We start from the raw sequence: 23382 nt of genomic DNA, 5'->3' as shown, positions 1-23382 counted from the left end.
GAGGGCTGCACAGTATATATTGATATTGCGATATTGGCTTATGCAATGTGCCCATCACAAAGACAAATTTAAATTCATCACCATATCTATGTGAATTTCAATAAATTTGCTATGAACAAATGGCGCTTGCTTATTTTGCCCTCCGAAAAAATGTACTTCTTTCAGTGGATAATAAAAATGTCAACGTTAAATATTGCAATAATGTCGATATTGCTCAACATCCGTACGTTTTTTTTGTCAATATTGTGCCTACTGTTGACTTATTCGTTCTGTTTGTTATTATGGTCAGTTACACTTATCATATTACACTGTAACAATCACAGCACGGAATTTTGAGTCCACCCAACATTTTTTACAGTGTACTTTTACACTTGTGATGGACGTTGGACAGAGTTATTTTAATCCATAATGTATACGATATCAAATGAATTCACGTACCTTCAGTTTTCTTTTGACTATTTCGGTTAACTGAGCACAACAACATGAAGGCAGCCTCGGGATGGTCACCCCGGCAAAACGAATGTTTAGATACTGATGTGCTACGTTGGCTAGTCTGGGTGAACTCGCCATATTGACTTTCTGTCAACGTGTAGGTTTGCAATGCATAGAAGATCTTTTCGACTCCCGTTTTCCATGTCAGTGTCATATTGAGCAGAATAATGAGGCCTGAATGTGCGAGAGTGGAGGTCTGCATTAAAGTAGACCTCGTTGTTGTTTGTCTGTCCACAAACTAATTAAGATCGAGTAGACAGCGCCTCTGCTGGCCAAAATGGGTACTACATTTTTTTTCAAGATTTACATCACAAATTACAAATAAATTCCGCACGTAAGAATAATTTTGACTTAATGGATCCATTTGTCAGTTCCGGTGCCGCTATCTGTTTTATAATACTACAAAACAGCCTCAACAACAAACATTGAATGAAAACCTCCCGGAGAGAGTCAATCCATGTAATTGCAGTTTTTATTAACGATAACACAACATCTCTTATTTGATTCATTAGATTGTGGAAGTGTACCTGATGTTGTAGCCAATGAGTGGAATTTAACACGAAGAGGAAAATTCCGTCGGATCTGGCTCATGCCGCTTGTCCTCTTGCTCTCTGCACTTTGTGCATGCAAGGCCAGCAAAGTCATAATGAGACAGATAATTGCCGATTTTTATTTTTTTTTTGTACTCAATGGATAGTTAATTGGTTGCCATCAGTGTCCCTGGGAAAGGTTACATTTACACTCGCATGTCACCAATTACCATCTCAGCTGGCTTTGTTCATCTGGAAATATTTATGGCCCAAAAAAAAAAAAAAAAAAAGTCAAAAGCTCCAGCGACAAACGACACGTTGCCGAACCACGAGTATGCGTGTTGCACACCGTCGGCGCTGCGCATAATGGCTCCCTTTCGAATCGATGCGTGCATAATCAAATTGCTATTGACAGCCCTCATCTCATCCTCGTTCTGCCCGTGGCGGAAAAGAAGATCCTGAAGCGGCCAAGGATGAATGCATTAACATCCTCGCCGTCACTCTAGCGCATAACAAAGCTCCTTGACGCAATGTTAACACTGGAGATTAGGTCAAGTTTTTTTTTTTTTTTGTTTTTTTTTCCTTCCCCCTCAGAGTTTCTCTCCTGTAAATGACGACTTCTGATGTGAAACAAGCAACATGTCAAGGCGAGTTGAAAGATGTCGGCATTTTCTGCCATGTCACAATGACAGGCCCCTGAATATTTGGGCCATTAGGGGCTTATTAGTGAATAAATGACCAGATGGTTCAGTGATGCACAGAGATGGACAGAACTGGATGCTACTAATCAGCAGCGTCTGTAGCTGGGTGTCAAATCGTGCGACATGGTAACCCGTGGCAACGGAATAAAAGTTAACATTAGCAAGTCAATTTGGGATCGGGCTGCTGTAAACAGGGCTTCATGTAGTGCTGCTTTGGTTGGTTAAAAAAAAAAAGGGGGGGGGGACGTGTGTGTGTGTGTGTGTGTGTGCATCCAGAGAGCAATTGAATTTCAAATGTTATAAATTTATGGTTTTCTATTTGCACTTTTTACTTTTACACTGCTGTAATAGTTTCGGGGTTATTTGATCCGGACACAAACGCTGGTGAATTGGTAATAGTTTTTTTTTTAGAGGTTTTAGTTTTTCTTTTTTTTTTTTTTTTTGCGTTACTATTCAGTGAAAGAAAAAAATAATAAATTGTTGTGCATTTGTTCTTTTCAACTGCACCTCCCTCTTGTGCGGGTCAATATCAGTCCAATTTTTGACTTTTTAGCTGCTTTGATTCGTTGAATTCCCAGATGCTCCGCATTCTTCTTTACAGGAGGTAAACAACAGTGTTGAAAGTGAACCAGGTTTTGATGATAATTGTTTTTTTTCTGACAGATCAGAAAAAAAGGTGTGCTGCATTTCCCAACTATCAATACAAGACACTCCATTTTGCTGAATATTAACCGCAGCAGATTGCTGATATAAGAACTTTTAAAGTCAGCAAAAATCTCCATTTTTTTGGGGGGGGGACGATTTTGCTAATTGTGTGTGTTTTTTTTTTTTATTAGTTTTTTTTTTTTTACTCCTTTAACAACACACCATAACCTATCTGCTTGTTTCTTGCATTTTAGACGTACTTCGCATGCACGTTGTTTTGCCTGATGAGTGCATGTCAACACAGCCATGCTGAATCATAATTAAATTAACCGTCATAAAAAAAATGAATAAAAAAATCTAAATTAGCATTTTAAACCTCCAGCCTAAAAAAAAAAAAAATCAAACCTAAATTGTTGAAAGCATCCAAAAGATTCCTGCGATCTTTTTGGAATAGACTAACAAGGTCCAAATTCGGTGAGCAGAAAACCCATCCGATTATATGAAGACGTCTGTTGCTTTTGAATATAATTAAAGTACACTTTGTGCTCATTAAGCACTTTGACGCGTTGATGTACTGTCGTGATGAAATTTCTTGATAGACAAATTAATTTGAATAATTTATGCACACGTGCAGCACTCCGCTCCATTGTACCTTTGAACAACAGGGCAGGCAATAAAACATCGATATCGTCAGCTTTATGTAGGCTGGAAACAGTGGGACATCGTGTTATTATCCGTCCCCCCATTACATTGAGTGTGAGTGCGTTGTTATTATTTGTCATCATATGCTAATTACACATCATTAATGTTAGACCTTAATGGCCCCAGGAGTGGGTAATAGGCTGTAAGGCTGAGTCGGATGCTTGCAGGGAATCTGAGTCGAGGGGAGAAAACGCATGCTAATGAAGCTTAGATCTTTTATCTTGGCAGATTAAATGGGGGGAAAAAAAAGATCACAACCCTTAAAATAAGCGTTTTGACATGTGTAATTGGAAGAGACAACAAACTTTTTGTTCTATTATCAAGAGGAAAAGTAGGGGCGGGGGGGGGGCATCAGACGCAGTGTTTAAAAATCTCTCCAGCAAGCTTGGCTCCCCCGTCTGCCTTCAGTCAGTTTGGCCAAATGAAATCTCAGGGCTGCTTTCAAGCTTTAAGTCAGAGTTGGACATAAGATGGAGTGCGGCTTTGGAAGCGATACTCGATTGAAGCCGGTGATCTGTGTGCACGCGTGTGAGCATGCGTGCTAGCCTTGGCGTGCTAACGGACGAACGCAACCTTGATGATGTCAAGTGTGTTGAAAGGCTCCAACTTGGATTTAGAGCGGCGCTTCGGAGGGCAAACGGAAAATGGAAATGGGGAAAATGCAGCTCGAAAGTCACAGAGAACTTTGAATAGCACCGTGGCGCGTTCCTAAAATATTCGGAAAAAGCACGGAATTAACTATTTGAATTCCTCTAAAATCTTCTCTAGGGAATAAAATCAGGAAAAAAAGAGTTTTTAGTTTTAGTTTTAAGTGCCGGCGATTGAAACATTACGGTAACTTTGACACGTTGACATTCCAGAATTCTGCCTGTTATGGACAATTGGTGGATATTTTTCAGTGAAATTTGCCAGCCAATCAGAGAAGGCGAAATGAAAGGGTTGAGGAGATCATTGCGAAATAATGAAAGTATCACCTGCAAAAAATAAATGAGGGAACCCTGTATACCGTTTTGCTTTCATTTGAAGGTGATTTGTGATCATATGTTTTTTTTTTTAATCTCTTAACTTTGAACTGCGCAGTTTCTAAACGACAGTTCTGCTGACATTGCGGCAATCATCTTTGCAAGATTGTGCCAAAGCACTCAGGTCAGACATTGGCACCGACCGTAAGCAGTGCAGGGAGCTATTAGGAATGACTAAGTATGCGCATCTGGCCCGTTCCTCCAAGCCCGGCCGGCTCGCTCCTCGGCTGAAACGACAAAGCGACAGCTGGTCCGGCGTGGCTCCATGTTTGACCCCCAGCTCCACGCGTCGTCATGGGCGGGCCCTCGGCGCCTCTATACTCTAAAGACATGCGTGGCGGTCCGAACACCTGGTGAGAGGCAGCCCACCTCGGAGCCTTGGGTCTAGTTGCGCTTACACCGGGTGAGGGACGGCGTTGAGGTGCGTTCTCAAGGTCTTGACACCTTGAACAACTCCAAAGGCTCGTAAAGCGGGAGGGGGCGTCAGCGGCCCATTTGCTGTCCCGAAGCGCCAGGCTAAGAGGTCCTGTCATCGCAAAGCAGCTGAAATGTAAGCCTACATATAGAAAATTGTGGACGGCTTCGCCAACAGTTTCATATATGAAGTTGATTTGCTCGTCACTGGAATACAAAAACCAGCGCTTCACCTTTGAGCTCAGAAACTTGAACAGTACAGTTTTTTCTTGTTTTTTTGTTTTTTTCCATTCAATCCATAAGACATACATATACATTTTCAAAAATGTAGTACCCGCCTCCCCAAGACGTATTTATACGTCTTAGCCTTTTTTGCGTCATAGCTCCATTTTTTTTTCTTTATAGCATTAGAATACAATATTTTGTTGACCCTGCAAAATCAGTCAAAATCCCCCAAAACACGGGAATTGAGGGGTTTCCTCTGGAGAAAATTTGTAAATGAGTTAAGTTGGTATACTTACTGTAATAACCTTGCATTTGGGAAAGGAGAGCCACAGTTGCCGATGCACTTTATTGAACTCCGGGAGAAGAGTAAAAATCACACATACTCGCCAACGTCTCACGCCATCCTAATAGGCCACATCGTGCCGTATTTTATAGACATTTTATGCCTGCAAATATTTTCGTTTTTTGGTTCGAATATGTTTACAATTTTTTTTAAAAGTGTATTTTAATTTGAGTTTTTGTTGAAGTTCACGTGTTTTGTTTAGGAATGTGCAGATACTGATACCAAGGGTATCGTTAATGAAAACTAACGAAATAACTACATCCATCAAAAAGAAACACAAAAAAACCTGAAACTAATAACTGAACTAAAATGAAGCATTTTCAATCAACTAAAAACTAACAAAGCTTTTTTATGCATTCATAAAAACCGTCTGGGTGTAATGTTTAAGAAAAGTTTGTGTTGTTGACGTGAAACTTATATTCAACACGATTGCAAAACGTGACGGCATTATCAAGTATCGGTGCTCAGTATCTGCGCGTGCTCAAATGTTAGCACTCGATCTAGCTCTGAAAAAGTCATATTGGTGCATTGCTCGTTTTGAAATATTTTGACATGCATCAAGCTTATCGTCAGGGTAAGATTTTCTACATTGGACCCGCACATTAGCATACTCGTGGTTCGGCACCCACAGTTCAATATTTTTGAATTATTTTTTGGAATGTTCCATTTTTGTTTTTGCAACTGAGGATCTATTTTCATATAGATGATCCTATTCAGTTCCGAATAGGATCGGATCTGAGTTCAATCGAGCTTGCGACGGCGTAAGAGAAGTAATAGGTAGAATGTTGGTGCTAAAATGTCAGTTTGTTGAATTATCACAATTACCTTCTCTTTGACTTTAGCATGTACGCCATGAGAATCTTCCCCGAGCGCCTGGGAGAAATGTGAAAGGTCAGACGTCACTTTTCAGATGACTGGCGCACCTCTAATGAAACTCTGTTGCAAATAGCTGTTGAATACGAATGCATTAATTTCTTAAATGTCTTTCATATTTGCAGGCGTCTCCGTTTTTTTTTTTTTTTTCTTTTTCTTTTTTTTCCCCTAACTGGGATAATTTGACAGCAGGCCTCTTGCCTCTCTCTGACAGCTCTGAGGAGCTCGGGCTCAGCACCTGCGTCCACCCAAGCATTAAACCTCAGATCCTGAACCCTCCTCACAAATGAACTGACAGATCATTACTGTGCGTGATGCAATATAATCTGTCTCCGAATTAGCATTTGGCCAAGTCCTCGCAGGTTTGTTTTTTTTTTTTTTTTTTTTTCTTCTTTTCCCCTCCCTTTTCCTTCTCTTTCCCCGTCCATGCAGCTCCCTCAGAAGGCTGTAATTTGAATATGCATCTCTTCACATTTCCATGAAAGACCCATGGGGAGCGTCGGCAGAGTGCAGCTTTCAGCATTAGCATGTCAGGAGGGAAGGGTCCTTTTCCGTGCAGGGTCCCACTGCAGATGCTCTGCCTCACTTGTTCATTACAATTGCATTTCATCAGCTTGATGATGTCCACATGTCAATTGAGTGTGAGGATTCTGCACACAAAGGAGCCTCTGGGAAAAGGACCTCGCCGGCTAATCAGCTGATTATCATACCTCAAATGGGGCGGTAGCGCCTCGCCGCAGACGCCGGCCAGCAGCAACGACGACGGCGGCTGATGAATTCAGATGGGCGGGCTGCGGCAAAGTTGATTAAACAAGCTCGCTTTTGAAAGCGCGTGGAGGAATGGAAAGTTAGCGAGCGAAGCTGGACCGACACGATATAATTAGGATAGATAGATGCTTGTTTTTTTTTTTGTATGTTTTAGCTTACAAGCCGCAATTCTAGACTCGAGTGTTGTAATACGCGCGCCAGGCCTTTTTTTTTGTCTCGTGTGCCCCCAAGCCGCTTCGTCGTGCCACGTTTGGTGACTCTTCCAAAAGTAGAATGTCACATTTATGGAAATCCGTTTAATTCATCTCCTTAGTTTTAAGCGTTTCATTCTCAGGCATTCATTTCTTTTGAACTCAAACCAAATATAAAAATAATTCGACTTCACAAAAATCGGATCGGATCATTTTTATGCCATGTCGGTGATCTGTTGTCATGTCATTTGCCGATTGATCAATGACGTCAGTGATCGGTTTTGCAACATCTCTCTCATTATAACAAACCCAATATAGTTAACCATCCTCTGTGCCGATTTTTTTTTTTTCTTTAATTCTACTCCCGCTCATGTTTCGTGTATTGAATGTTTAGCAGCGTTTTTGGGGAGAATTTCCTCAAGGCGTATTTGTTATTATTTTTTCCGTTGCATTTCAATGGGCATCAATTACATAATATGCAAATTTTGGCTATTTGTGGGCAGAGTTGGTCGCAATCGCCCGCGAATAGCGTGGATGGGATAAAATAACAAGCTGTTCAAATAAATTGGGTAATTGTTGTAATTCTTTTTTTTTCTTTTTTTTTTTTTTGGGCTGATAGGCTCCAAAATACCAATTGTGTAAAGCCCTAAAAATATGTTGACTAGAAAATAAATGAAAAAATATGATATCAAAATAAATGGTAAAAATGCCTTTGTTATTCATAACTCTTTAAATATTTACCACAAAAAGATGAAGTTAATTTGAATTAGTCTCCGCAGGGATTCTTTTTTTGGGGGGGGTTGGCTGGTTTTATTAAATGGCGATGATTATTCACTTATCTTTTTTTTTTTTGTCCCAGCTCAGTTTGGTCTGTTCAATCCAAAAGAATGAATGGTTTCATGTTTGGAAAATACATCTCAGACTAAAACTCATGAAATTAGACTGAAGTCATCATGTGACTAACAATAATCTCTCCGTCACGAACTTTCCACGTGTGGTTGTATTTGCTCCTCTGGCAATGTTTTGGACAACTCGGACTGTGTATCTTCCGTCTTCTGAAGAATTGTGATTGCGGGGTGATTCTTTTGAGTTGATTTATAATTTTGGCTAACTCAGCATCTGTCATGAAAGGCAATTTGTCAAACAATTTGAAGTTATTGTGGTCAACGTAAGCTCAACGGGAATGCGTCGTCGTCTTTGTTTGTTATGTTCTAGTTATTATCTTTGGTTTGAATGAAATTGGCCGCCGCGCCTAACGGTAGCGAGGTCACCAGTGACCTGCAAGTCCAATTATAAAGTCTTGCATTGTTCTTGGAGCTGAAAAAAAAAAGGAATCAATGTGCTGAAGGCATATCCCCATCAGAAGACCTAATGATGTCTTTCTGGACCACAGCCTTGCACACTGCATAGTAATCTTCTGCTAATTAGCTTTATAATGCCGAGGCAGGCCTCCGCATCAGCGCAATTCCACGGAGGACCGTCAACTTATTTATTTATCTCGCTGTGGCTCATTGTTATGGCTCTTATAATTGAAGTCAAATTATTCAGATAGGATTGGCTTTTATTGGAATTAGTGTTGCACAATGCGTCAACTTTATTTTCATGATGTTTCATTAATTTCAACGAAATGGGCTGGTTGGTGGAAAAGAACATGAAAAGCAATACATGCGAACTTTTGGAATCACACAATTGGCAGTTCTGTGTTTTGGGAAAAAAATTGATTGACGGGTCATAGTGTATTGATGGATTGATTGGCATTAGATTGTGAATGTGAACGCCAATGCCGTAGCAAAAAAAAAAAAAAAAAAATATGTTTTTAGTGCAGACTTAATTTAGAATGAGCAATGCCCTACCTAGAATACATTGACGTCACAACTTTTTCACTTTTTCGAGGTCATCATAACCTATTTTTGGTTGACTTAAAAAGTTCCGTTGTGATTCGAATCACTGGATTTATTTAATTACACATGAAAAAAAAAAAGAAAATGAGATATGTTTATGTGAAATCACAAGATTAAAATAACAATAAATCTTTTATTATTTTAAATTCAAATTTCTTCTTTTAGCCTCTTTATTCAAATAAAACACCAAAGTCTTCGAATTGATTTTTGCCCTATTTTTAAAACCAATATTAATGATCAATTCATAATTATTTAATAACCTTGATTTAATGAGATTTTTTGAATATATTAATTGAGTTTGACCCGATCATTTAAGGACTTTTCAAACTGTAGTTGCTTTTTTATTTTATTTATTTATTTATTTTTGGATAGCTCAGAGCAATTTCTATTTTCAAAGTTGTTTTCTGTCAAATAAATATTTAGTAGATTGAGGATCAACATGAAAAATTTCGTTTATCTTTTGTTAACAATGCATATTTAATTTGTGTAATTTTTACTGAACTTAATGCCTTGATGACTTTTTCTTTTCCATCATGTCGATATAATCATCAATCCAGATTCCTAAAAATGTACTTTTTGACTCCCTAAATTTCCATCCCATCCTTTTTTTTTTTTATATTTAATATCATTCTTCATTCTATTTAAAGTCCAGTGTTGACCTCTTCCGTGGCTTTGCTGCTTTCTCTGAGGCATTAATCATCAGTTATTGATCTTTTGACTGCTGATTAAGGGTCCCCCCCCCCCAAAAAAAAACAAAAAACATGGCATAGAAAGAATTGCAGGCCTGTCGTGCATCCCAAAATGTTGTAGTCCCCCGCATCCGGATAAAAACGCAACACCTCTTTGCAAACTTGATACTTTTGACCCCAAACTTTTCCCAAGTATTTGTTCATTCTCAGAGAGCTTAGTAGGTGTCCACCTTTTTTTGCTGTCAGGCTGCTAACTGACAAGTCTGGAGAATTTGGTGAGATGTTATCCTGCAGCAGAACTCATCTCCAGCTCTGACAGCACACGGCACCTGCCAAACGATCTTCTTACCTTGGCTATCAGCTACGAGTGAGCAATGCTAAGGGAACCATTTCACACTCCCTCAAGGTGGAATTTTTCCCCACATCGTTCTTGTACTTTCATTCTTCTTATATCGGCCGCAGGAAGCAGAGGAGATCGTTTGATGGATAATGAGTCACTGGACACAGAAGTTTGATTTTGATTCCCGGGCTTAGGTCTTCATTCGTCTGCGAGCATATAAGTCGGTTCAAAGTGTCAATCACGCTCTCGTTAAATATTTTCTTAATACGTTCCACGTTGCTGCATTCTTGAGAACTGTGAAAATAAATATCGTACCTTGAGATGAGAGTGACCCAACTTACAAGCTGTGGGTTCGGTCGATGCGTGGCTCACTTCAGACTTCTGTTTGGCATAGTGAACAAATCTTAAAACAAAAAAATAAAAACATAGACTCGACACTGTTTCGTGAGCCTCCCAGTTAAAGTTGAACACAAATTGTGCCGCAAAACATGTAGACAGACAATTTTAGCACGACTCATTCATAGGCACCTCTGCAAGAACAACTAATATTATTGTATGTTTTTTATAAAATACAGTATTATAGAGCACTATAAAAAGAATTTAATATAATTTAAAAAAAACTTTCTCTGAACTGCCCTGAAATAGTCTCAAATGAAATTTGTTTAACTGTGTCCAAAAACGTTGAAGTTGTTGACAGTGGAATTATCTATTGACAAATAATAGCAGCTTGTATTTTTTTGGGAAGTTTCAGAAAAAGAACAAAAAGCCTAAAATTGTCCGTCTTTGTTTGGCGTAACACCCTTGAGTCCAACGTTTTTTTTCCTCCTTCTTCTTTGATCCTGATGCAACGTGGAGGTCGATGACAAGTCTTTAATTTGCTCCCCTTTCAACTCCTGCGCCAACAAACTCGAGGTCTTATTCGCAACATAGTTGCGACCAAGATGAATACGGCCGTCTAAGTCGACAAAGCCGGCTTCAATGCTTGGGAGATTAGCGCTTCTCCTTTTATCTGGAGCTTCTTCGCCGGTGCCGGTGACCCCCCCGCACTTGGCGACAGGACATAATAGTCTTTGGGAACCTGCGCGTTTCCTCACAAGCGCATGTGCCATAATTAGAGCCATAATGGTGTCTGAATGGAGTGCAGGTTAATGAAAGTCTGCGAGGGAACCGGGGGGGGGCTTTTGGGTAAAGAAAACAGCAGGCTTCTGCCAGCCGCCCGATGATAGCAATTTGCAGAGTGAGTTATGTCCTATAACGTCCACGCGGCGACTACTTTGAGCGCGTTTCGCTCTTAAATGGGGTCTTGTGATACACTGCCATTTATTAATATGCATAGAAGAGCTAATGAGGCGCAACCATCTTCGATAATAGGATTCCGAGGCTGCAGGAACGCTGACTGCATTAATGGTGTATGACTTTGTTGCAAGGCATTTGTCTCGGGGATGCCTCCGCACGCGAGCACAAAATGGAGCTTTGACGCGTCTTGTGTTCAAACGGTACATGGAAACCGGATTGTTGCTTCGTACTCATTTTTTGGGTTATTGTGCTTTGGAATTGCTTCCGAATAAAAAAAAAAAGGATAAATGGGAATTAAAGGGCTCATTTACATATAATTCGCCACTTCTCACTCGGGGATAGCTCTTACTGTAATTATCAATTCAGAGTAATTGCACTTTTATCTTAAAATTGCTGGGTTAAAAGTAACCCAAATTGAGTGAATCAGCTAACCCAGCGTTGGGCCCAAACGGGGCTGAGCCAATGCTGAGTTATTTAGAATACAGCATTTTTGACTTGAGGTGTAGTGCTGTCCACAAAAAAATTCTTTTAAAAACACAAAATAGATGGACCAAGCATAAAAGGAAGTGTATAAAAATTTTACTTTTTTGGGGGGGGCTGACAAGGGTGAGACATTTTATTTTATTTAAAAAAAATGTAGTGTTGTTGTCATTGAATTTCTTTGTGAAATGTGTTTTGTTATGTTAAAAAAAAGAGTTTAATCTTGATAAAATTTAGCTTCACTCGAGGCCTTTTTGATTGGTTTGTTTCCCTGGAAAAAAAAAATGTTTTTTTCTGATTGAAACTCATCGAATAAATTAACTAATCAATCAAAAGAAAAAGTTAACCCAGTGAATTCAAGATTGGGTCAAGATTGTGATTCAGCAAGGTGTTAAAAAAAACAAACAAAAAAAACAAACAAAAAAAACATGATTTTTTTTTTTTTTCCATAGTTAGAAGACAAAGTTTTGAATCCAACTGAAACGCATTTCTGCCTTGGGAACATTTATTATTTTTGGTGTAAATCCAAGCTCTGTTGTTCTTGGTCTCATTTCTTTATAAAATAATTTTTTTTTTGACTGGTGCAATTAATACTCGGCAGCAATTTATAACCCAATTTTCTTAAAATCCACAACTACCCAATGAGTGAGTTCGATTTTTTTTTTTTGTGTGTGTTTCATTGAAAACATTCAACTTCAACATCTCTTATGCTGTCTCTCATTTTGATGAGAAAAGCCTCAGCATCACTCCGCCCTTGATGAGAAAGTGTTGTGTCGGTAGACCGCGTGATGTTATTCAGTGTAACTATAAATATGAGCAAGCGTACCGTCCTCCAGGACGCGAAAAAAAAAAAACCCCTCCGATTTTTGCCCTCTTCCTGTCAGCACTTTTCCGCCGCGCCATATTAGCATTGTCTCGTCTCGGTAAATAATGTGTCCTTATTCAGTCGGAGTGAAGAGGAAGAGCATTTGACTACAATGGGCTATTATTGGCTATAATAGGGATGAAAGAGACTCTCAAGAGAGACCGGGAGACTTGTGAACTGGAAATGTCTGCTGTTCATCACACCACTTTGGAGGCGCGCTTTTCTGTGCGAGAGGAGCATCAGTGCCCCAGGATAACTTGCACTGATGCCGCTCTTCATTTGCGCACTGCAGTTTTTGCTCCGGCTTGAGATGACGCTGCTGTGAAGTGTTGCGGAAAGTAGAGCAGCCGTTCGACGGCGACCTACGCAAAAGTCAAGAGTATTATTTTTTACGAGAAACGGACATTTATCGTAGCTCGGAATGAACCCCGTGTGAGGGATTTACTGTGTATCGAATTGTGGCTGTACCGGTGGTTAACCAAAGCTCGTTTGGGTTTCCCGTAATGCATAGAAACGGAATTTAAAAAAAAATATGACTCACTTTTACGCTGAATGTTGGTTGTAATTGGTAGGAGGCCTTTTTTTTTTTGTTTCTGTTCAACCAGCCGAATCCATCTTTGGGTAATGGGTAGACCTGGGTATCGTTTCAAGTTTTCAAAATCGATTTGATTTGATACGCAAGGCGCCGATTCGATTTTCGATTCACGATTCACTCTGATTGATTTTCTATTCAATCAAAGATTTCACCAATTTCACTTTCGTATGGAAGGCATTCTCAGATGAATCAATGCTGCAATTCGTACAAACTGCTTGCTCTAACTCGGTGCAGTCGTAAAAATATGATTTAAGAATTGAAGCCATTGCAGTTCCATTAATCATGTATGCAGAAATACAATTGAGTCAAGATCGCGTCACTCACTTTCGTTTCTTCATTAAGCCTCACTTTGACTTAACGCAACTCGCCACAAACATCCCCCGATGTCCTCTTTAGACATTAAACCCCCCCCCCCCATCCCTCTCAAACTATGCTGACCCTCCACTTTCCACCCCCCTGACTGGACCCCTCTCCCTGGTACAGGGCCTGGCTGTCAGGCCCTCTCCTGTGAGTGCGGCTGCTGTGATTTCCTCTGGGCCATCAGGTGGGCTGCTGCTAACTAGCCAAGCCTGAGACAGGGTGACCTCAAACCTCAACATGATGGGTCTGAATCAACAATGTGTTCGCCTAAACAGGGAGGGAGAGAGCAAACAACAACACCCGTCTGCAAGTGAACCAACGGTGCTGCATCTCAAAGTTGGTGTGCGTGTGTGTGTGTGTGTGTGGGGGGGGGGGGGGGGTGCGTGCGTGTGGCTATATTTAAAAACAAGTTCATTTGAAGCTTTTTAACTTTGCTCTCACTTGGGTCCGTTTGCTGCCACGTTTGTCACGGAGCTTCCTCGCAGCAGGCGCGTTGTAAATCAACTGTGTGTGGTGTGAACTGTCATTATCGTGATCATTAACGCTCGGGATATCATCAGCGCATGGCACATAATTATCGCGTTTGCGGTTTCAGAGGGGACTCGTGTATTTTTTTAAATTTTTATTTAGTTTTTTTTTTTTTTGCTTTCACAATTATTAATTGACTCGGGTCAATTTAAAGAGTTCAAAGCAAACATGGTGCAGCAGCATGTCGCTGTTATGCTGCAAACAAATGCTGCAAATGCCTACAGAGCGAAATGTAAATGCTTTTAAATCCAAGTTATTTTTGTTTTTTTAAACCATGCTTATGATTAAGTTCTTTTAGATTAGAGCATTTCTATAATATATTTTCCCCCCAAAAAAAATCATGTTCCTGCGCTGTACATTTTCTTCTAGTAATCTTAGTAAACTACTTTTTATTCTCTACATAGTTTTTAAATTCTCCTGTTTTTAATTTCTTGAATTCTTTTTTTAGTCAAATGTTGTATTTTGCCTTTAAAGATTATTTTGCATCTGTTTAGCACATTCCGTTTCCTTCTATGTCATGCGCCACAAAAATAAAGATGGCTTGCCTTGAATTTTAAGTATTCACTGCGACAACTTCACAAAATATTAACAAACTCATTCACTACCTGCCGAGTAAAAAAAAAGTTAAATCATAAATATAATTTTTTTATAATTCCCCCCCCCCAAAATTTCAACCTTGGTGACTTTAAAATTATATTCCACGACATTGCGATGTCGATTTGAATCCGACTAATCGTTGAGGCCTATTATGAGGGCTAATTATCTTCACATATGAGTTTTACATTGATTACACCTCTCAGTATCGGCGGGAACAGGTGAGATTCTGTCGGTGACGGCAACGTTGTCACCAAATATTGATCCGTTAAACATTGCTCCGCTGCGCCGCGGCTGGATTTGTTAGCGTTGAGCTGCCGATGAAACGTATCGATGCCACCGGGGGCTGTCTCTTTCGTCTCCCTCCCGGATCTTCTTGAGCTTTTCCAAAAATGTTTCAAACTTTTCCTCTCGCGCTATTCCCCTGTGCTCGCCTCCCATCATATCTGAAATGTGCTTACAGCAGTGGCCGTCTTTTGCTTGAGAGCTCTTTGCCTTATGCTTCCATCAGAGGAGAGTGAGTCTCACAGATGCACTGCTTAACAATGCCATCCCCTGCTCCCATCAGAGGGGGGAAGGTTGCCGAGCTGCGCCCCGCAGAATAAGGGGGGCAGGTCCCCTGCGATTGGCCAGAGCTGAACATCGATGCCAGCTTCCATCTGCCATGATAGCCTATCTCGGAACCTTCAATCTGTCAAAAGCTTGGTGCCGAGTTGAAGGCTCCAGGAGATTTGGCGCGCTAAACAGATTTGACAACAGGCATTATCACTGCGAGGGGGCCCCGGCGAAAAACACCATCAATGTGTTAATTGTGGCTGGAGATGTAAACTGTCACTTCTCATCTCATTTAACACTTGCGTGGCCAAATTGTTTGCCGGCTTTAGGAAACATATGGAAATGTCCGGGCCTGCAGGCTAATCCGCCATTAACAGCATGTGCGTGCTTTGCGACTGCTGCACTCGTCACCGAGAGGAGAAGCTCTCGGAAATAGATCAAAAATGGGCTTTGACTGACTGATTTTTTGGGGGATTTTTTTTTTTTTTTTTGCTGCAAATGACACAAAAAAGTGAAAATAAAAAGATATTTAAAAATAGCACATTTCCGGATTTTTATACTTAAAATATTTCTGATGAATGAATGATGACGGAAAAATACTGTAAATTGTGAATGTTGTTGGTAAAAAAAACTTCTTAATCTGTCATTTACAGCCAGAAGATGCACATCACAAATTACAATTCAAGTGAATTCAAAATTATTTTGTATTTGATAAAAATATGTATTTTTTTATGTGTTGTTTTGCATGAATATGAAAAAAAATATTTTATTGAATATGTTTATTTTAAGGGAATTCTGTGATGAATAAAATAATTTTATTAAATCAAATCAAATCATGCTTAAAAGGGATAAGTCACAAAAAGTACTCTAATCATTTTTAGACAATTACTCACGGCGTTAAAAAAATTATTTTTAGCTTTAATGTTAAATTCAAAGTTATCATACAATAAAAAAAAAAAAACAACATACTTAGAAAAGTAGAATCAGAATCATCTTAATTGGCCAAGTATGTCAAAACGCAAAATAAATTTGTCTCAGTTTGCGCTTCGCAATAAAATAGTAACTTGTGAAAAAAAAGCGACATTTGTTTTCATCTTCAAAATGGAGTAGGAAGAATTAAATTTGATTCGTTCCTACACCCTATTCTCTATTTCATTGTCAAAATACAAAATAATATTTAAGAATATTCATCTAATATTCTCTAACCACATTTATGTTCAAATAAAAGTTGTTTATAATATCTTACTGTTTTCACTTTACTCCATTACTTCAACACACTTCAAACATTTTAAAAATCCTCCTTATGAAGTGGATTTAACACTTGCATTCATTTTCTTTTCCATCTTTTGTTAACTCCAACCCCCCCCACTCCCACTCCTCATCCCCTCAGAATGTCAAGGCTCTTATTTCAACTAATTGATTATCCTCTATCAAAGCACCTTATTATTTGTGAGTTGTAGCAATCAGCCCTATTATTTGCAGCCTTTCCCTTGACAGGCCTTTAATGGTGATGGTTGGTTTAACCCCCGGGCCTTGCTAATAGGATTTAGCAGCAGGTGACTGCTAACACACACACACACACACCCCTATAACCCCTTCACCCCGGGGAATATCCGGCCCTCCCACTGCCTGCTTGGAGTAAAAGCCACACAAACGCTGCTCCTCTGAGCTACGCGCAAATAACTGTAGCCTCACTCCCGCTTCTCGTCTTTTGTTTGGATTTGGTGGCGTCATATTGCACGCAGCGGCAGAAGAAGCGCGGCCGTATGCAAATAAAGCCCACACAGACACGGCGCCATCTTGGGCATGACAGACGACGGCCGTGGCCCCTTTACTCGGGTTGTGTCGTGACAGAAAGCGCGCTACTCGCCATACGCTTTGTAATGTCTCGCGGCGTATGTTTTTGGAGATTCGCCGCATAGAAATACACGTCGATGTGGCGCTTTGGCACACGTGTTTGACTCGTTCTGTGACCGTGAATTGAAACTGAAAACACTCAAATCATCTTTTCCCTTTGAAATGGATGGAAAGGCCATTAATCCGTTCCTGTCCCCTCACCTTAAAAAAAATAAATAAACATTTTAATTTTCTTTTCAAATAAAATAGTACTCTATAATACTCGACCTAAAATCATGGAATAATAATAAGAGTAATAATGTACCTAAAATGTTTTTATGCTGCAATTCAATTCATTGTGCTGCACCTCCGGTGGCCACTGGGAGGCAGTATTACACAAGGAAGAAGAGTCCTTTTATTCAGTCGGCTTATCCAGTAGTCATTTTTTGCTGAGGATAAAGAATCTATGCCTGTGTGTATGATCTGTCCACAGTCAATTAATTATTAGATCACACTTGGCATCATACTGCCCGTAACAATTTTTTATACAGGCATTCCATTATTTATTTTCTGTCTTTTACCAGGCACAAAAGAAGGTGGTTTTATATATTTTTTCCCTGACTGTACGTGTTGCACCAAAATCAGGATTAAAATTTTCAAAAACTTAGTCCAATTTGTTTTTTTCTCCCTTAACTCATTTACTACCATTGACGGATAAAGTCGTAAAAAAGATCCATTTTTTTTTTAACTTGGCTGGTAGTAAGTGATAATATTGCAATTGTGATTATTATTTTAAGATACTTGTATTTTTCTAAACAAACACAGCAACGCATTATTCGATTGAAATAAACTATCGGAATGAAGCAGATGCAGTTTTTTCGAAATTTCATTCTGCGATCTCAATTCGATTAATTGTTCAGCCCTAATACTTGACCAATGAAGATTATTTTCTCCCCTGTCGGATATATAGAAGATGTGTTGCGATTGTTTTAAAGGACTAATCAGCAGATTTCCGCAGTAATGGCATCATTAGCTGCCCCATCGGTGGTAGGGGGCCAGTCTGGAGTACATGTGGCTCTCAGGTGAGGCCTCCGTGTCATTAAAGCGCCCCCCCCCCCCCCCCCCTCCCGTCCATCAAGATGAGAGCCGTTAACCGAGGCAGGGCCATTCTCTGGGCTTTTATCACTTTATTTGGTGTCCATCGTTCGACTGTCTGCAGACGGCGGTCGAGGCCATCCATTTCCCCCCGCCGACATTGATGGGGAGGAGGAGCGCGGGAAGCCCGGGCGGCGGCCGCCATTGGCCGGGAGGAAAGTGGGACCCGACACCAAAAGAGTAGGGAGGGGATGTGTTTGTTCGCCTGGTAATTAAGGATGGAGTGGCTTCCATGCGGCGTGCGCAGACAGGATGAGGCAAATTACTGGAGTCTTTGTGAGGAAATGCTCCTGCCTTTCGCTCTCTCTCTCTTTCTCTCGCTCGCTCGCTCGCTCGCTCGCTCTCTGTTCATTCTCAAGGGAGCTCATCATCTTCTCTAACAGTCAGGATGGGATTTTGTACCCTCTCTTCCCCGCACCTTCTCCTTGCTCCTCTCTGTCTTGCCTCTCATATCCTTTCACCTCTCTTTGACGCTGCGCCTCATAATTGACCACATCTTGGAATGCAGTAGTTTTGGATATTAGCAGTCTTTTTTCAAATTTTTTTTGCTAGGGTATATTCGCACTGATTTTATAGTACCTTTGGTCACCTTTGTTTTTTTTTTTTTATACAAGCTGTCGTAGATTGTTTTTCTTTCTTTGCGAGCAAAAGTTAAACATCCGATCGCAGTATGGTGTCAGTGAACTCAAAGTCACTTCACCTGAAGCAGCCGTTTGGCAGACCAATTGAACACTTGCCATGGATCCAACACAAACGGTAGACGGAAATTATTACAGTACGGAATCATAGAACCTTCATCCTCTGCGCAATGATTAACTCATTCATGACCAGCCGAGTAAAAAAAAAAAAAAAGAAAATCGGATATTTGACGTCTTATGCCGTCAATGGCAGTAAATGAGTTAATATTAGTGCCGTACTGATGAGTTTATTTATACCCAGCGTAATAGCCTGAGGATTTGACCCAGCACATTGGGTCAGTATTTTGAGCCGACATGGGGGTGAAAACCCCCCCCCCCATATCGACGAGTACAACTCTGGTTAAAAATAGTCCTAACATTTTTTTTAGTGCTTACGTTTGAAAAAAGAATTCCCTTCCTCTCTTGGAGGTGAAACTATCTTGAAATTCTGAGCATAATTTCTGCAGAAGGATGATGCATCTTGCGCCACAAGACCCTTAAAGCGTGGGACTCAGGTGCGGAGGCCCTGGGAACGTCGAGCGTTCGCAGCGGCGGCGGCGGCGGCGGCAGAAGCCTTATGGCAAAGGCAGCAAGAGAGCACTCTGGGGTTTAAAAGTACCCAAAGCATCCTGGGTAATTAGCCATTACGGCGCTGTCACCGAGGGTTCTGCAGTCAATACAGAGATAATTTGGGCAATGGTGAATGACAGTGGCGTCCAGGCTTTTGGGATGATCAAGGACAGATCCAGCTGCACCCGGCATCTGTCAGGCCCATGAATCACTCCTGCAGCCAGCAGCAGGAGTGAGTGGAGCAGAGAGAATGGCCCGAGAGGCATGTGCAGACGCACAAATAAACACGTTGGCCACTTCTCGCCCCCCTCGCCACACCGGGAAATGGCTATTAAAGGTCTGCCGTTACAGAGCAGCGAGTGGAAAAGCCTTGTTACCTTCGGTGGCAAATGAATGACATTGGGAATGAGGTGAGGAATAAAAGTCACACCAAGGGGACATTTCTCACTGTTGTTTTGGCCGCCCGGCTAAAATTGAGCGATGCCTGCGCCATTTGGATCATCTGGAATTTAATGTCTGGCAACAAATGAGCTTTTGACTAAAACGTCCTCGGAATTGAGATTCTTCCTCCGTTCTTGGGCTGACTTATTGGAATGTTAAAGGCGTAACTCTGTTATGATCCCAGCAGGTTTTTATGTTGGTAACATGGCATTTATGTCGAAGGACAAGCACTTTACTGTTGGCGGGGGGGGGGGGGGGAGCAATATACCAGAATTGTGTTTTTCTCGCATTTTGTCGAAATGGCGCTTTTTCATGTCTGTCACAATTGCGTTTTGTCATGCACCAGAAAGTTGACGTTCAGAAATGCTTCATCATGCGTCTTTCCCTCAATTCCGGAACATTTGATAGCAACTTCTTGGCTTGTAGAGTCAAACTACCTAATGGAAATTTACGACACGGACAATGGCTGACCAATTTATTGGATTCAAATTGACATTGCGATGTAGGAGAATGTCGTTTTCAAATAAAAAAAGCTGCAATTTGACGGCAAAAAAAAAAAAAGTTTCATTTTGGTCGTTCGGTAGGTTTTATTTTAATGAATGTAATGTGCGCACTTTTAAATATTCTTGTTTCTTGAAGACATTTGTTTGTTTGCGTTGTAATCTGGCTTGGGTCTTACGCTATTTTTCTTGAGTAGAATTTAGAAGTTGTTGTAGGGAACACTTAAAAGCCTTAAACACAATAAAATTATGATCACAAATTAACTGGCCAATTAATTTGAAGAATTAAATAAATAACAAAATTTTGCTTTTATCAATAAATTTCTAAATTACCGGCAGAACATTTGACTGTTTTATAATATTTTGTACTTGATCAACTTTGCAACCGAGAGGAAAAATCTTCAAAAATACGTTGATTTTTTTTAAATTTTTTTTTTTAGAGGAGTTCATGATTTTATGTTGTAATGATTTAAAAAAATAAAATAAAATGGACTAGAATCTGAAAAAAAATTGCAAAGTTTGCCAATTTTATAAATGTTATCAATCTTATTATTTAAAAAAAAATAAATAAATTCAAATGACAACACCAGTCGGTTATAAATTCATAAAAAACGCTTCCGTTCATTTCCAACATTGTCAGGCTGTGGCAGATTTTTTTCATTCAGGCGTAAATATATGTTGCCATACTTCCAGAAAGGCTTCTTTCCTTGCTGAGAAATACTGTAGGTCTTAACATCGGTGCAACAGATTTAATCACGCCAGCTCCGCCCTGGGACTTGAGCCTCCTCTTATCATTCTTAAATCAATATTTTCCCCTCCATGTTAACACAAAGCGCACTTTGAGAGCTGTGCTGGAGCGTCCATGTTCAGTGGATACGCACTCTTCGTGATGAATTCGCATCGAAATATTTCCACAATGCATATTTCTGTAAACCGAGAATGTTTTATGCTCCGTTTTCATATTTTAAGTAACTGCATTCAAACCTTAAGAAGCACCGTTGCAGTTTTGACCTGCTGAGGAAGCATAAGAGTCCAATAGTAGCGAATCAAATTCGTGTCATTGTCCTTTTGAAGACGCGACTCACGTTTCACGCAGTTTTAGTCCGCTGAATAACGAGCCGCGTTTGAGGGAGATATCACTCCACGTTGCTCTATTATGATTAGATTTATCCTTGACAATATGAAAAGATCAAATCGATATCTACTGAGATTTTAATGATCCGCGATCCATCCGCCGTGCCCCCTTCCCCCCGTTCCAATTGAAAGAGCGTGATCTGACACCGGCGTGCACCGCAACAATATCATAAATCGAATCCAGCTTCAATTGGCGAGCTCTCCGGCGAAATATTTTGGGATTTCCTCTGAAATGTGACCATCAGGTTACCGCTAACGGGATCCGTCGTGTTTGACTGTGAAGCAATTCAATTAGGAGTCATTAGTCCTCTTGAGTGATTACCGGTGGCCTATCGATAGCGAGGAAGGACACGCTAATTAAAGGGCATTTAGATGCTTCTCGGCGAAGCGTAAAGGGGAGAAACGGCGTATTTAAAGCGCCGTTTGTTGGAAAATATCCTTGCGCAGCAAATGACCGACATAACATGTTCACTTTGCTCTCTGCAAATTCCCTTTATAGACGCGTATAAGGGGAATGGACCCCGGAGGAATACTAAAATGTGTTCACAAGTAGCGGCAGGCTGCTCGCTGTCGGCGGAAAATTCAGGTAAATATTCAGATGTGATTTGATTTCATAAACACATTAAAAAGAAATTGAGTTATTATTTGAATCATTAATTGACGGCGCTTGTATAAACGTAGGCGGAGTCAGAGTTGCTATCATGAAATTTGGAAGGGGAATAAATCTCGGTCGTCATTCTTAACTCACTCAATCCATAAGACGTATATACACGTTTTCAAGGTTGTAGTCCTTGCCTCCCGAAGACGTATTTATACGTCTTAGTTGTTTGCGTTTTTCCATCTTCAGGAAAAAAAAAAACGTCTGAGATTAAATGAGTTAAATAGAGAGCAGATATAACAAAATCAAATGCTGTAATGTGTAAGATGACGAGGATGAGCAGTTTTCACATCGACTACCGGCACAAAAGTAGATTTGATTGAAGAACTTAATGATCCTATTCCCAACTCATGTGGAGTGCCATTGGCCTTGCTGAATTGTCCTGTCCTAATTATCCATTTCAGCCTGTCCATGTCACATCCCTGCCGTCCCTCATTATTTCCAGCAGCTGCTTTACTAGCTAGCTATGCAATGTTAACAGGAGTCACATAGAACCTTTGATATGTGCTTAAGAGCGTCATCTTCTGAGAACGGTGAGGGAAAAGAAAAAAAAGTATTAAGCTGGACGTAGCCTCATTTGTTGGACTGTATTGACTACGTCACCCTCCAATTTTGGGGGGGGTGATGAGATAGGCTGAATTCAAAACCCCATGAAGGATTTGATGCATCACAGATATAATTGGGTAGATTTTTGTTTTCTCTGAGAGAGAGAGAGAGAATGACTTGATGTTAAGTTGAATACTACGAAAAGATTTAAACAGGCTGTGTGAATCGCTACAAGCTTCATTCTAGTTTTAGTTGAATCTTCGGGCAGCTCGACGCACTAAAAAAAAAACAAAAAAAAATGACAGCATTAAGAACCTGATCATGTCGGGTCACCGTTTGAGAGCGACTCCTGCCTCTACTCCCCCGTAATTAAACACACCCAGAGTTCTTTCATCCTGCATGCCCGGGACATTGATACTCATTATTTCTTAAGTCTCAACACCAAGACTGTGTCAAGAATGCATCCATCATTGGCACACTCCTCCGAGTCAGCGGAATCATCCTTTTTTTTATTTATTTTTTTTCTCCACACTGTCAGCACATTTGCCAATTTGCAATCTCCATACAGACGTGTGTGTATGGGGAGCTTCTGACATATTTTTATCACCAGAGATGATGTTCAAATGCAGAGATTATGAGCACGGTGGCTTGTTAGTCTTCTAATGTCCGTAATTAACAGGTCGGCATTAGAGCGCCACTTCAGGAGGCGTTTGATTCTTCATTTGCATGACGTTAATGCGAGAGGATGGCGTGCCG

This window comes from Idiotropiscis lumnitzeri, chromosome 14, assembly GCF_059441095.1.
Source record: "Idiotropiscis lumnitzeri isolate Australia: NSW breed Sydney's pygmy pipehorse chromosome 14, RoL_Ilum_1.0, whole genome shotgun sequence".
Lineage (NCBI taxonomy): Eukaryota > Metazoa > Chordata > Actinopteri > Syngnathiformes > Syngnathidae > Idiotropiscis > Idiotropiscis lumnitzeri.
Note: the sequence above shows the minus strand (reverse complement) of the source record.